At 40.0% G+C, this 12,282-nt stretch overlaps 1 long non-coding RNA gene across 1 annotated transcript in view; it reads left to right on the top strand.

Moving 5' to 3' along the window:
• Positions 1-5,884: 5,884 nt before the first annotated feature.
• The window catches only part of LOC107181605, a 36,949-nt gene continuing 30,551 nt past the window's right edge, over positions 5,885-12,282 (top strand). The window contains exons 1-2 of the long non-coding RNA XR_001512266.1: positions 5,885-6,033; positions 9,986-10,109. This is a non-coding gene — a long non-coding RNA (uncharacterized LOC107181605). The remainder of the gene's footprint in view (positions 6,034-9,985; positions 10,110-12,282) is intronic.

Consider the following 12,282-nt stretch of genomic DNA (forward strand, 5'->3'; position numbering starts at 1 on the left):
GTAGGTTTTGGTATAACAATCTCCTCAAACCCCCAGTGCTACACCATCCCAGAACTCATAATAAATGACTTTATTTACCACTTACCTGGTGTGTGTGTGTGTATTTGTATATCATAAGATAGAAGCAATCTCAACAAAATTGCTTTTATACCACACAATCTCCTTGGGAAGGTTTATATATTCTTTGGGCCCCTCTAACTGTTGTCTTCCGTTGACAACCAACCGCATGTCTCCAAACATATCAATCTCCTGTTCTCTAGATCTGAATATCTATTTCCTGGACATGGACACACAAATTCAATATGTTTTTAATGAACTTACCTGTCTGCCTTTGCTATCATCCCCCCTGAAAAAAATGTTCTTCCTTTTGAGTGAAGGGCACTCTCATCTACCCTGTTGACCAAGTCACCCTTAACCTTCCTCTCCTGCAACTTTCACATGCTATTGAACAATCACCAAGACCAACCAATTCCCCACTTAAATAACCCTTTCTTCTTAACTGTCACTTCCCAAGTTCAAGCCTACATTACTGCAACAGTCTCCTTGCTGGTCTCCCAAAGTACAGTCTTCAATCCATTCTTTAGACTTCATGCTATAGGTTGTTCAGATATGCTCTAACTGGGCTCTCATTATCTTTAGGCCAGCAGCTACTTCGAGCAGCTACTATAGATCCATGTATGTATCTTTTTTTTTTCTTATCCTCCACCCAAGGATATGTTTATTGACGAGAGAGAGGGAGAGAGAGAGAGAGAGAGAGAAACATTGACTGGTTGCCTTTTATACGTGCCATGACTGGGGATCAAATCCACAACCTGGGGATGTGCCCTGACCTGGAATCAAACTCTCAACCTTTCAGTGCACAGGATGATGACACTCAACCTACTGAGCCACTCCAGTTGGGCTACATGTATCTTTTCTAGCATCCAAGCTAATGGAGTCCATAGTACCCAGAGAGATCATTCTAAAATTCAAAGATTATCAAGCTCTCCCTTGATTAAAAGTCTTTACTCCCTTAGAAGAAAATTCTAACTTAACATGATGCATTTAGTCAACTATTTGTCACAAGGATATTGTATAACAAACTACCCTCCAAGTCAGAGGCTTACAATAACAGTCCCTCATTCTCATGCTCATAAGCCTATAGGTTGGCTAGAACTAAGCTGAGTTAGGCTAGATTTCCAGCTCCTGAACTCCAGGATCCAAGCTATAGGAAGATTAGGTACAAATCTGTACACAGCATAAAGTATCTTCACAATAAAGGCCCCCCGCTTTGTCATCCAAGTTCCCAGCACAGAACCTACTCTATAGCAGATGCTCACTAAATTGTTGTTGAATGACTGAATGAAGCCTAATAGGGCCGGCTTTGGGGAAACCAAGAAGTTAATTTCTATGTCTGCCATCTCCCCGTTTTGCATGCCATTTTCTCCTTTATAGTGTGTCTTGTTTAGTAATCTGGTTCCCTTATAATCACTTCTCTCAGCACACTACTAAAAACCACACTCACAAAGGCCATGCATCCAGTAAATGACACATTAATAAAAATAGCAGTCTGTTAACCCTTTCAGATGTATTTGGTATCTGAGCTCTCACTGAGGACTCTGTAGAGGACTTGACCTCTACTAACGGAATTTAAATCACCTTGTAAAAGATAAAAAAATTTAACACTATATAAGTGGCAAGTTACATTTTCCTCCAGGTAAGGTTCACTTGAAAACCAGATTCAACTCCCATTAGTTTATCATATAGATGTCAGTTCAACTCCCTCACAACTGTGTTACAGAAAGGTTCACTCAGGTGCTTTATTTTAAGCCTTCCAGAATAGAAGTTTCCCTTAAATGTAGTATGGATAAAGACAGCTGCCATAGACAATGATCTTCCCATAACACACCAACATACATGCCAGCCTCCCCTATTAATCCTTCAGCCTGTGGTGTACACATGGCTTCTTCCAATCAGATCCCCAGAATGCCCCTAGAAATAGGTCATTTGAAATAAACATCAACTTCGCTTCACAAAGATTCTATGCCTATGTGGTCATAGACAAAAAAAAAAAAGAGTCCTTTGGGGAAACAGGGCATGTAAACAGCAGAGCCCAGGCATCCCTTGCTTCCTGTTCCTTCTCAGTGGCAACTACATATAAGACCTCTCTCTGCTCTCTAAATTGAGTTTTGATAATGTCTGTCCCTCCTTCCCTGATTTGCATTGCCTCACCCTCTCAACATAATACTCATTTGCAAGAACATTACTTAAATCTTATAAGGAGCAGGCTTGTTCCAACTCCCTAAAAAAGTTATAAAATAGCAAACATGACTAGAATGAATCTCTAAGGGAGATTACTGGGGCTGGGAGTTAGGGGGTAGTGTGGGGATGCAGAAGAAACATTTATTGAGCAACTTCCATGCATCACTGTTCTATTGTTTTACAAACAGGATGTAGTTTAACCCTCATAACACTTATCTGAGATACCTGTTTTTATCTCTTTTGTAAAAAGGAAAGCCAAAGCTCAGAGAGGTCAATTAACTGGCTCTTGGATCCCACAGCTAGTAATCAGCAGAAATAGAATTAGAACCCAAATCTGACCAGTTTTCAAAATGCATGTCCCCAGCACCTTCTTCACATCTCCATGGTTGAGTCCACTTAAAGAAAGAATGAAAGACACATTTCTAGAATTGTGTGATAAGCAAGGAACTGTTTTTAATGAACCAATCAACAATCTTCTAATTCACTAAGGACTTGAGTAAAGCCTCATAAGTTCTTAGCTTCAGGTTAGGCAATATGGAAGAGATACAGAAGTAGGTGATGGACTCTATGACCTCCAGTAGCTTAAACCAAGGAAAGGAGAAAAATATCTTGCATCCAGGGAATGAACAAATGCTCAACTATGTAGTACAATTCAGAGGTAGAACAGGCCAGTGTGGACTGAATAAGGAATGAATAAGTCAGGGTTCTAGTTGCAAGAAACTAGATTTAAGCAGAAATAATTTATTTAACAGTAAGCAAAAGTACAATGAGATCTCACTTCACACTCACTGGAATGGCTATAATAAAAAAGACAGAAAATAACAAAGATTATTTGGCAGAGATGTGGAGAAATTGGAACTCTCACACGTTGCAAATGGGGCAATCACTCTAGAAAACAGTTTACCAGTTCCTCAAAAGATTAGTCATAGTTACCATACCAGCAATTCCACTCCTAGTTATAAATTCCCAAGAGAAATCTACACAAAAACTTGCACATGAATGTTCATAGAGGCATTATTCATAAGGGCCAGAAAGTAGAAATAACTCAAATATCCAGTAACAGATGAGTGGATAAATAAAATGTGGGATAGCCATACAATGGAATATTATTTAACAATAAAAAGGAATGGATTACTGCCGAAACCGGTTTGGCTCAGTGGATGGAGCGTCGGCCTGCGGATGGAAGGGTCCCGGGTTCGATTCCGGTCAAGGGCATGTGCCTGGGTTGAGGGCGCATCCCCAGTGGGGGGTGTGCAGGAGGCAGCTGATCGATGTCTCGCTCTCTCATCGATGTTTCTGACTCTCTATCTCTCTCCTTTCCTCTCTGTAAAAAAATCAATAAAATATATTTTTAAAAAAAGGAATGGATTACTAATACATGCTACAACATGAGTCAATCTTGAAAACATACTAACTGAAAGAAGCTAATCACAACAAAACACATATTATATGATTTCATTTATATGAAATGCCCAGAATAGGCAAATCTATAGAGATCTCAAATAGATTCGTGGCTGCCTAGATCTGCGAATAGGGGAAGGATTGGAAAGTGACTGCTAATGGGTATGGGATCTCTTTTTCAAGGACAAAATGTTCTAACATTAGATTGTTATGATCATTGCATGATCTTGTGAATTTACTTTAAAATAATAAATTGTGCCGAAACCGGTTTGGCTCAGTGGATAGAGCGTCAAGGGCATGTACCTGGGTTGTGGGCACATCCCCAGTAGGAGATGTGCGGGAGGCAGCTGGTCGATGTTTCTCTCTCATCGATGCTTCTAACTCTCTATCTCTCTCCCTTCCTCTCCATAAAAAATCAATAAAATATATTTTAAAAGTTTATTTATAAAATGATAAATGGTATGCTTTAAATGGGTGAATTGTATGATATGTGAATTAAATCTCAATAAAACAGTTTTTTAAAAAAATATCGGGGATGGCTTATAGAATCTCTGGAAGGCTGCAGAACTAGTCTTAGAGGTTGTGCAGGCACAAGTAATGCTCCAAATTTTTTAGGCAGCTGAAATGGCAAAGACATCACAGAAAGTGCTGTAGGGCACAGACTGTGTTGCTTGCCTATTCTAGACATTTCCTATAGATGAAATCATACAATATGTGTTTCATTGTGATTGGCTTCTTTCACTTAGCACGTTTTCAAGGTTGATCCATGTTGGTGCATGTATTAGTAATCCATTCCTTTTTTATCCTATACAAGAAGCCAGATGCACGAAATTCATGCAAGAGTAGGCCTTCCTTTCCCCGGCTGCAGGCACTGGCTTCCCTATGGCACCTGGGATCTAGGTTTCCCTTGCAGCCCTGGCTTTATCCAGAAGGTTGTCCAGAAGGATGTCTGGTCTAATTAGCATATTACACTTTTATTTGGGAAGCCTGGGTCCCAGGTGCCTGCTGGTGGTTGGAGGAAAGCCTGGGTCCCAGGTGCCAAAGCTAGTGCCGGCAGCTGGAGGAAGGAAGGCCTACCATTGCACAAATTTCATGCATAGGGCCTCTAGTAGATAATAAAAGGCTAATATGCAAATAGACCGAATGGTGGAACAATCGAACAACCAGTTGCTATGATGTGTGCTGACCACCAGGAGGCATGTGCAGAACATATCAGGTGTTGGCCGCAGCAGAAGAGTGGAGCAGGTGAGCAAGGGTGCCAGACCAAGGTGGGGCACCAGTCGCTGTCATCGGAGCGAGCCTCTGGTGTTTATGAAAATTCTTTGCTCCTGCACACCACAGTCCCACCCGGTGCTTGCACCTAGCGCAGGCCCCAATCACCCTTCAGGGCTTCTCCACCTTCCCCTGCTCCTGAGGGGCAATCAGGGCAGCAGCCGCCACTCACACCCGCTGACAACACTGGCCCCACTCACACCCACTGCTGGCACTGGCCCCAATTGCTCTATGCCATCAGCGGGGGCAAGTGAGGCCGGCACCATCAGTGCGTGGGAGCTGTGGTGGCAGGAGTGGGGGTGTAGAAGTTGAACCAAGACCCGCCCCTGTGCCCACCGCAGCCTCACGGCCCACAGTTCCTTCAAAGTGCACAAATTCGTACACTGGGCCCCTAGTTGTTAAATAATATCCTGCCTATGGTGCCCTATACATTAATATTTCAAATATTATTATGTGAATAACACAAATACATTTCACTAGATTTAATATAAACAACATTTAAAACACACTACAATTATTTACAGTTATGAGACTAACACAGAATTCGGCTGTAGGGACCACAGCCATTACTGCCTCTGGGAGCCAAATTATCTGCCACTGCTACAGACCCGACTAGCCACCAGTCCCTGCTTCTTCTCACAGCTAACTTGGGGTGGGAGTGTTTCAGGGGGAGAGCCTAAATCACATGCTCACACCCTAGCTACAATAAAGGCTGGGAAAGTGAGAATCCAGCATTGTCAGGTTATAGGGAAAAGTGGACTGTGCCTCATGAGGGCGATTCTCCAAACATGGAATGTAGGTGGCCACAAAGAATGACTGATGCTGCTACAGAAAGTCTTTCTTACTGGAAATAGCTTTAGTGCTCTTTTAGGATGGACCAGATTTGGACCCAGAAAAATGAGAAAAACATTGCAGCTTAGGAAATTGCATTAGGTAGGTGGTAATAAAGACCTAGTTTTTGTTTTGTTTTTTTTTGTTGTTTTTTCAGGAATTCCCAAGGTCCTCCAACTTGATGGAAAGATAAGACATGCAGGCATCTCACAGGTGATACTGGAGGCAGAGTGGCATCAAGCTCTGGGCTGTGCACTTGCAGGGATTTAAAAAGAAAGGTTACCCAAGGTGGATTATTAGAGGAAACCCTCAAGGCCCAAATGGCTTGTTAGAATTTCTTTGTAGTCTGGCTACCAGTGGCTTCAGTGATAACTTGAAAGTTAGAACTACCCAGTCCCCCAAGTAGCAGGAAGGAGGTACCCAGGTAGCTTCCTCACTCTCTTCGTTTTGTACCCCTGCATGCATGGGCAGGGAACAGAGCAGTGGAAACAGGGCTGTTTTTGAGGTGTATTCATATGGGGGCCATGGTAACAGCTTGGGAGTGAGAAATGCTATTTCTAGTTTAAGCTGTGAGACCTTTTTGCCAAAAGATTTCTTTTTCTCCCTGTGTCTCCTATGAACACAGGATAGATTGATCCCTTTCTCAGACCATCCCACATCATTTCTTCCTATTCTTGAGTTTGGAACTCTAAATCTTTGTTCCTTCTGTGTAGCTGGGATGATGTAGAGCATTCTGGAAGAAGGTCTGGCCCTCTCACCATAGTTCATTTCATTTTTATGCTCTCTTTCTATCTGGCTTTTCTTAATAGCTTTGAGATGAATTTCCTTTCAGCCTTGCACTGGCCTTGTGAAAGCAAAGAGTTGAGTTATTAGGCACAATAGGAGCATTTATTTATCTGGCTTTCATCAAGATAAATAACAAATTTATCTAAAATCTTAGCACATCAAAAACATCCCAATATATAAAAAATAAGTGTGGTTTACTTAATGGTTTTGCAAAACTTTGTCATAAAATAACAACATGGTAAATTAATTTGTGAAGCAGTATCTTAACCCGAATCACTTATAGCACTATGGGGCAAATGGAAGAGGTGAATTTCAAGAAAGTCTCATGGCATAGAGCTTTAAAAAAAAAATCACCACATCAGCGACATCATACATAAAAAGCAGGAATTATGGATTCACCATCAATAAATTTAATAGCAGCCAGAGCACCATTTGCTAGAAATTCACTTTGAGTCTGAATTATTTTTAAATAAGACATCACACATAGGGTAAGAAAGAAAAAAAATTCCCAGCTCAGGTTCCATTAATTTCCCAGCCAGTAACTTTGAAATAGTATAGAATTTACAGGTCAGCAGCAAAAACTCACTCAACCAGGGAGAAAAATGGGCCATTTCTCTTTAGTGTCCAACTGAAGACCCCACTTAGGAGCTATTTCCTGATTCTTGAAAAGTCTTTTAACTTTATCATTTCTTGATTTTAACTGAGCTGAAGCAGCTCACCATGATACAGGAAAATGTGAGTGGATTCCATTTTCCCTGCATTACAAGGGCATTATCCAGGCCCTGGGGTAGCAATCTGCCTAGATTAGTATTCAAGACTGTGTCACACCAACTGAGAGCAAGACACAAGACACAAATGCTGGCTTTTGTCACTGGCAAGTTAGAAATGCTGAGCCAGTGGAAGAGAGAAATGTGCATGTCTAGGTTTTGCAGCCCATTAGAGGAGGTTGCCTTTCTATTCTGCCTTACTCCATAAAACAGGGCCTATCATTGGGGCTGGGGATTGAGGACTGCCATTTGGCTGCTTCTCACATTCATGAAGAGCTTCAGTCGTTTGATGTCATCATCAAAGGAGGTCAACCATCCAGTCCCAGAGATGCACAGTGACTAAAAGAGGATGACATTTATTATAAAACTTTCATCTATCTCATATCCTGCCTGTGGTGCACTATACATTAATATTTCAAATATTATTATGTGAAAAACACAAATATATTTCACTAGGTTTAATGTAAACAGCATTTAAAACACACTACAATTTTTTAAAGCCCTGTTTTGGAATTTTCCACTTATTTTCTATATGAATAGCCTCAAAAAATAAATAAGACAACAAAAGAGAGGAAAAAATAGTCAGAGCCTCTCTGAACTTCTGAGAGACCCTATCCAGATGGCCATATTTATCTTGATAATGACAAGATGCTATACATTTGATTCAATTTAATTTATTTCAATTATTAATCAATCTTTAGGACCTTAAGCTATAGAGATGATAAAAGAAATCTATAAATATAAACAATAGTTGCTATTCAGTGAGCACCAGTTACATGCTAGCTACTGTACTAGACTTTTTCTGTTATTTTCTTTAATCCATAACAACATTCAGATAAAGGTTATTTACCCCTACACAAACTGAGAATTGGTATTTGTTTAAAATCACCCAGATGATAAAAAGAGGAACTGGGATTTGAACCCTGATCTCTTTGCCTCCAAAGGCGGTGTTCTTAGCTACTACTGAAAGATCATTTAAATGACAGCTACTAATTTTATAGGAAAAATAAAAGACACACTTCAGAAAACATCTCCATCAGTCAGCCCTAGAGGAATCCTGTCAAATTCTACTCTTTGACCTTTTCTACACCTAAGCTCAGCAGCTCCCATCTGTCAGCTGTCTTCCTTCAGACAAATAACTATAGTACAGCTAAGGAGGCCTCAACGTTAGATTTTGTGTCCTAAAGTTAGTCCCTGACTGGGATTTGGATAGTTCGGAAACTTCACTGATTTCCCTGTTAGAGTAATAATCTTATTCTCAGTAATGTGCCTTCAGAAGAAAAACTACCACTGGTTGAGTATTCACTAGCCTAGTTACAGAACATCTTTTAAAAAAATATGTACATATATTTTTTATTTCAGAGAGGAAGGGAAAGGGAGAGACAGATAGAAACAGAAAAATAGAGAATCATTGATGGGCTGCCTCCTGCACGTACCCCCATTGGGGATTAGTCCAAAACCCGGGCATGTGCCCTGTCCGGGAATCAAACTGCGACCTCCTGGTTCATAAATGGATGCTCAACCACTGAGCCATGCCAGCTGGGCACATCTCTTATTTTTAATAAATGTGACATTTTATTTATTTTTGTTTTGTTTTTTCCTTTTTTTTACTTTTTTAAGTGTGACATTTTAATACGTAAGATAGGTACATGAAAAATGTTCAAAAGGTGCAAAAGGATATGTAGTGAAAAGTAAATGTCTACCCACCCACCAGGAGGCAACCACTGTCTTTTAGAGATAGTCCATGAAAACATAAATACCAAACGTACCCATTTAAATGTCAGTGTCCCACCCTGAACATTGCATTTTTAATTGTGTCTTTAAGATGGTTTCACATCTGCATAGAACTGCTTTCTTCTTTTTTATGACCTCATAGTATTCTAATGATGAATATACCATTATGTATTCAACCAATCCCTTTTTGAGTTATTTCCAACATTTGCTATTAGAAACAATGTACAGTGAATGTCTTTCAATTTGTAACAATTTATAAACGTAGACATCTATAGAATTACTTTCTAGAAATGAAGCTGTGTCATATTTAATCTGCCCTTTCCAGAAGTTGTGCCAATTTACACTTGCACCAAAAATTGACTGCTTCCTAATATCTTCTTCACCTACACAAGGTGCTACAAACTTTTGGATCTTTGCCAATCTGATTATCAGTTTTAATTTGCATTTCTCTTATTATAAGTGTATTGAACAACTTTTCATGTGTTTACAAGTCATCTGTATTTCTTGTTTTATAAACCAGCTGTTAATATGCTTTGCCTAATTTATATTGCTTATCCTTTTTCTTATTAATGTGTAGGAACTCTTTTTATATTAAGAAAATAAACCCGATGGGATAGGCGTTACAAATAGTTTTGGGTTTTTTTTCTCAATTTGTTGTTTGTCTTCTAACTTTATTTCTTGGCAAGCAGAATTTTTTCAATGTTATTCATTAAAATGTATCAATCCTTTCTTTTATGGCCTCTGGGATTTGTATCAAACTTAAAAAGCCTTTCTCACATTGATATTGTGGGAATTTTCCTGTGTATTTTATGACTTCATTTTTTTCCTGTTTAAATTTTTTGTCCATCTGGAATATATTAGACAGAAGAAGCAGGTAGTGATCCAATTTGATATTAGTGTTCCAAATGGCTGCCAAATGGCCCAAATAATATTTTGCATTTTATCTTTTTTAGATAAAGTTTGGGAGCACGCTAAGAAACCTAGAAATTGGTCTCACCTTCAGCTTCAGATCCCTTGGAAATCCTGTCCCATGTAGCAGAAGGAAAGCACCATCATTACCGCTCAAAAAATAAGCTGGTATGGTAATATGAATTCTGTATATATTTTGGATATTAACCCTTTGTCAGAACTGTTGTTTGCAAATATCTTCTCCCACCAGTTGTCTTTTTGTTTTGTTGTCAATTTCTTTTACATGCAGAAACTTTTTAGTTTGATATATTCCCATTAATTTATTTTTGCCTTTACTTCCCTTGCCTTTAGGGTCAAATTCATAAAATCTTCCATAGGTCCATAAGTTTAGTAGCTTATGTTCCTCTGTGTAATTTATTATTTCAGATTTTATATTTAAGTCTTTGATCCATTTTGAGTTAATTTTTATATATGGGGACAAACTGTAGTCTAGTTTCATTCTTTTGCATGTGGCTTTCCAATTTTCATAGCACCACTTATTGAAAACACTTTCTTTTCTTCACTGTACATTTTTGGCTTCTTTGTAAAAAATTATTTGTCCATATAAATGTGAGTTTATTTCTGCCATTTGCAACAACATGAATGGACCTTGAGAATATCATGCTAAGCAAAATAAGACAGACAGAAAATGTTAAGAACCATATGATTTCACAAATATTTGGGGTATAAAACTGAAAGCAGCAAATAAACAAACAAGAAAAACAAACAAAAAAATCATAGACAGATTACAGTATGGTGATTATCAGAAGGAAGGGGGACAGGCTGAGGTAGTAGAAGGTAAAGGAAGTCAACTATATGGTAATGGAAGAAGATATGACTTTGGGTGGTAGGTACACAATGCAATATACAGATCATGTATCATCGAAATGTACACTTGAAATCTGGATGATATTAACCAATGTCATTCCAATAAATTTAATTTTTTTAAAAAAACAAACAAACAGAAGCTGGTATAGGAATGTATCTGAATGAGAAGCAAGACAACTGAAATTAGTCCAAGTCTAGGCAGATAATTTTTATGAGGCCGAAAGCATATAAATTTGTGTGTGTATGGGTGGGTGTTATTTAACAAAAATAATAAAATTACAAATACAAAATTAGATATAAACATGAATATTTATTTGATGAATCTTAGTGGGAAGGGCGGTGGTGGTAAGAGATTAATCAAAGAACTTATATGCATACTAGTAGCCCATCGTGCGATATCGTGCGCAGTAGGTTGCCTGCTGCTTCCATGGGAGCTGGCAGAAACCCCAGCGTGCCACCGGGAGCTGCGCTGCGCTGATTCCACGGATTGCGGGCCCGCCATCTCCTCTCCGGGCCTGTGCTCGGCTGCAGAGGCTGTGGGCCAGGCCCCTGTCCCTGTCCGTGTCCACTTTGGGCCTCACCTGTGCGCGCAATCTCCTCCTGTCTGGTCATGACCCGTTACAGCATCCTGGCCTAATTTGCATATTCCTCTTTTTATATATATATACTAGTGGCCCGGTGCATGAAATTTGTGTGTGGAGGGACGGGGTTATCCCTCAGCCCAGCCTGCATCCTCTCCAATCTAGGACCCCTCAAGGGATATCCGACTGCTGGTTTAGGCCCGATCTCACAGAGAGTTGGACCACTGACAGTCTCCTCATCCCAACTGCCCCCCCACCAACCTGATCACACCCAACCACCATCTTTGTCCCGCTAATTTGCATACTCACTCCTGATTGGCTGGTGGGCATTGCGATGTGATGGTCAGTTTACATATTTCTCTTTTATTAGTGTATATATATATAGATAGATATGCATAACCTATGGACACAGACAAAAGTGGTGAAGGCCTGATGTAACGTGGAGAGGATCAATGGGGGAAAGAGAGATAGAGGATATCTGTAATACTTTCAACAATAAAAATAAACTTTGAAATATATAAATAAAATAAGAGGAAAATTATAATATATTTTTAAGAATTTTTAAGTGAAAAAAATTCTGCAAACATTAGAAAGCACAGTAAAATAATATATTTATTAATCTTCCCCTCACCAGCCTGATCACACCCCCTGCCCTCCCCTGCTTGCCCCCAACTGTCCCCCGTGCTGGCCTGCTCACTCCCACCTGCCCTCCCCACTGGCCTGCTCGCCCCCAACTGCCCCCCTGCTGGCCTGCTCATTCCAAAACTGCCCCCCTGCTGTCCTGATCACCTCCAACTGACCCCCACTGATACCTTGTTTGCTCCTAACTGGCTCCACTGCTGGTCTGCTTACCCCCAATGGCCCAGCCCCCCACCAGCCTGATCCCCCCTAAC

This window comes from Myotis davidii, unplaced genomic scaffold (assembly GCF_000327345.1).
Source record: "Myotis davidii unplaced genomic scaffold, ASM32734v1 scaffold6, whole genome shotgun sequence".
NCBI lineage: Eukaryota > Metazoa > Chordata > Mammalia > Chiroptera > Vespertilionidae > Myotis > Myotis davidii.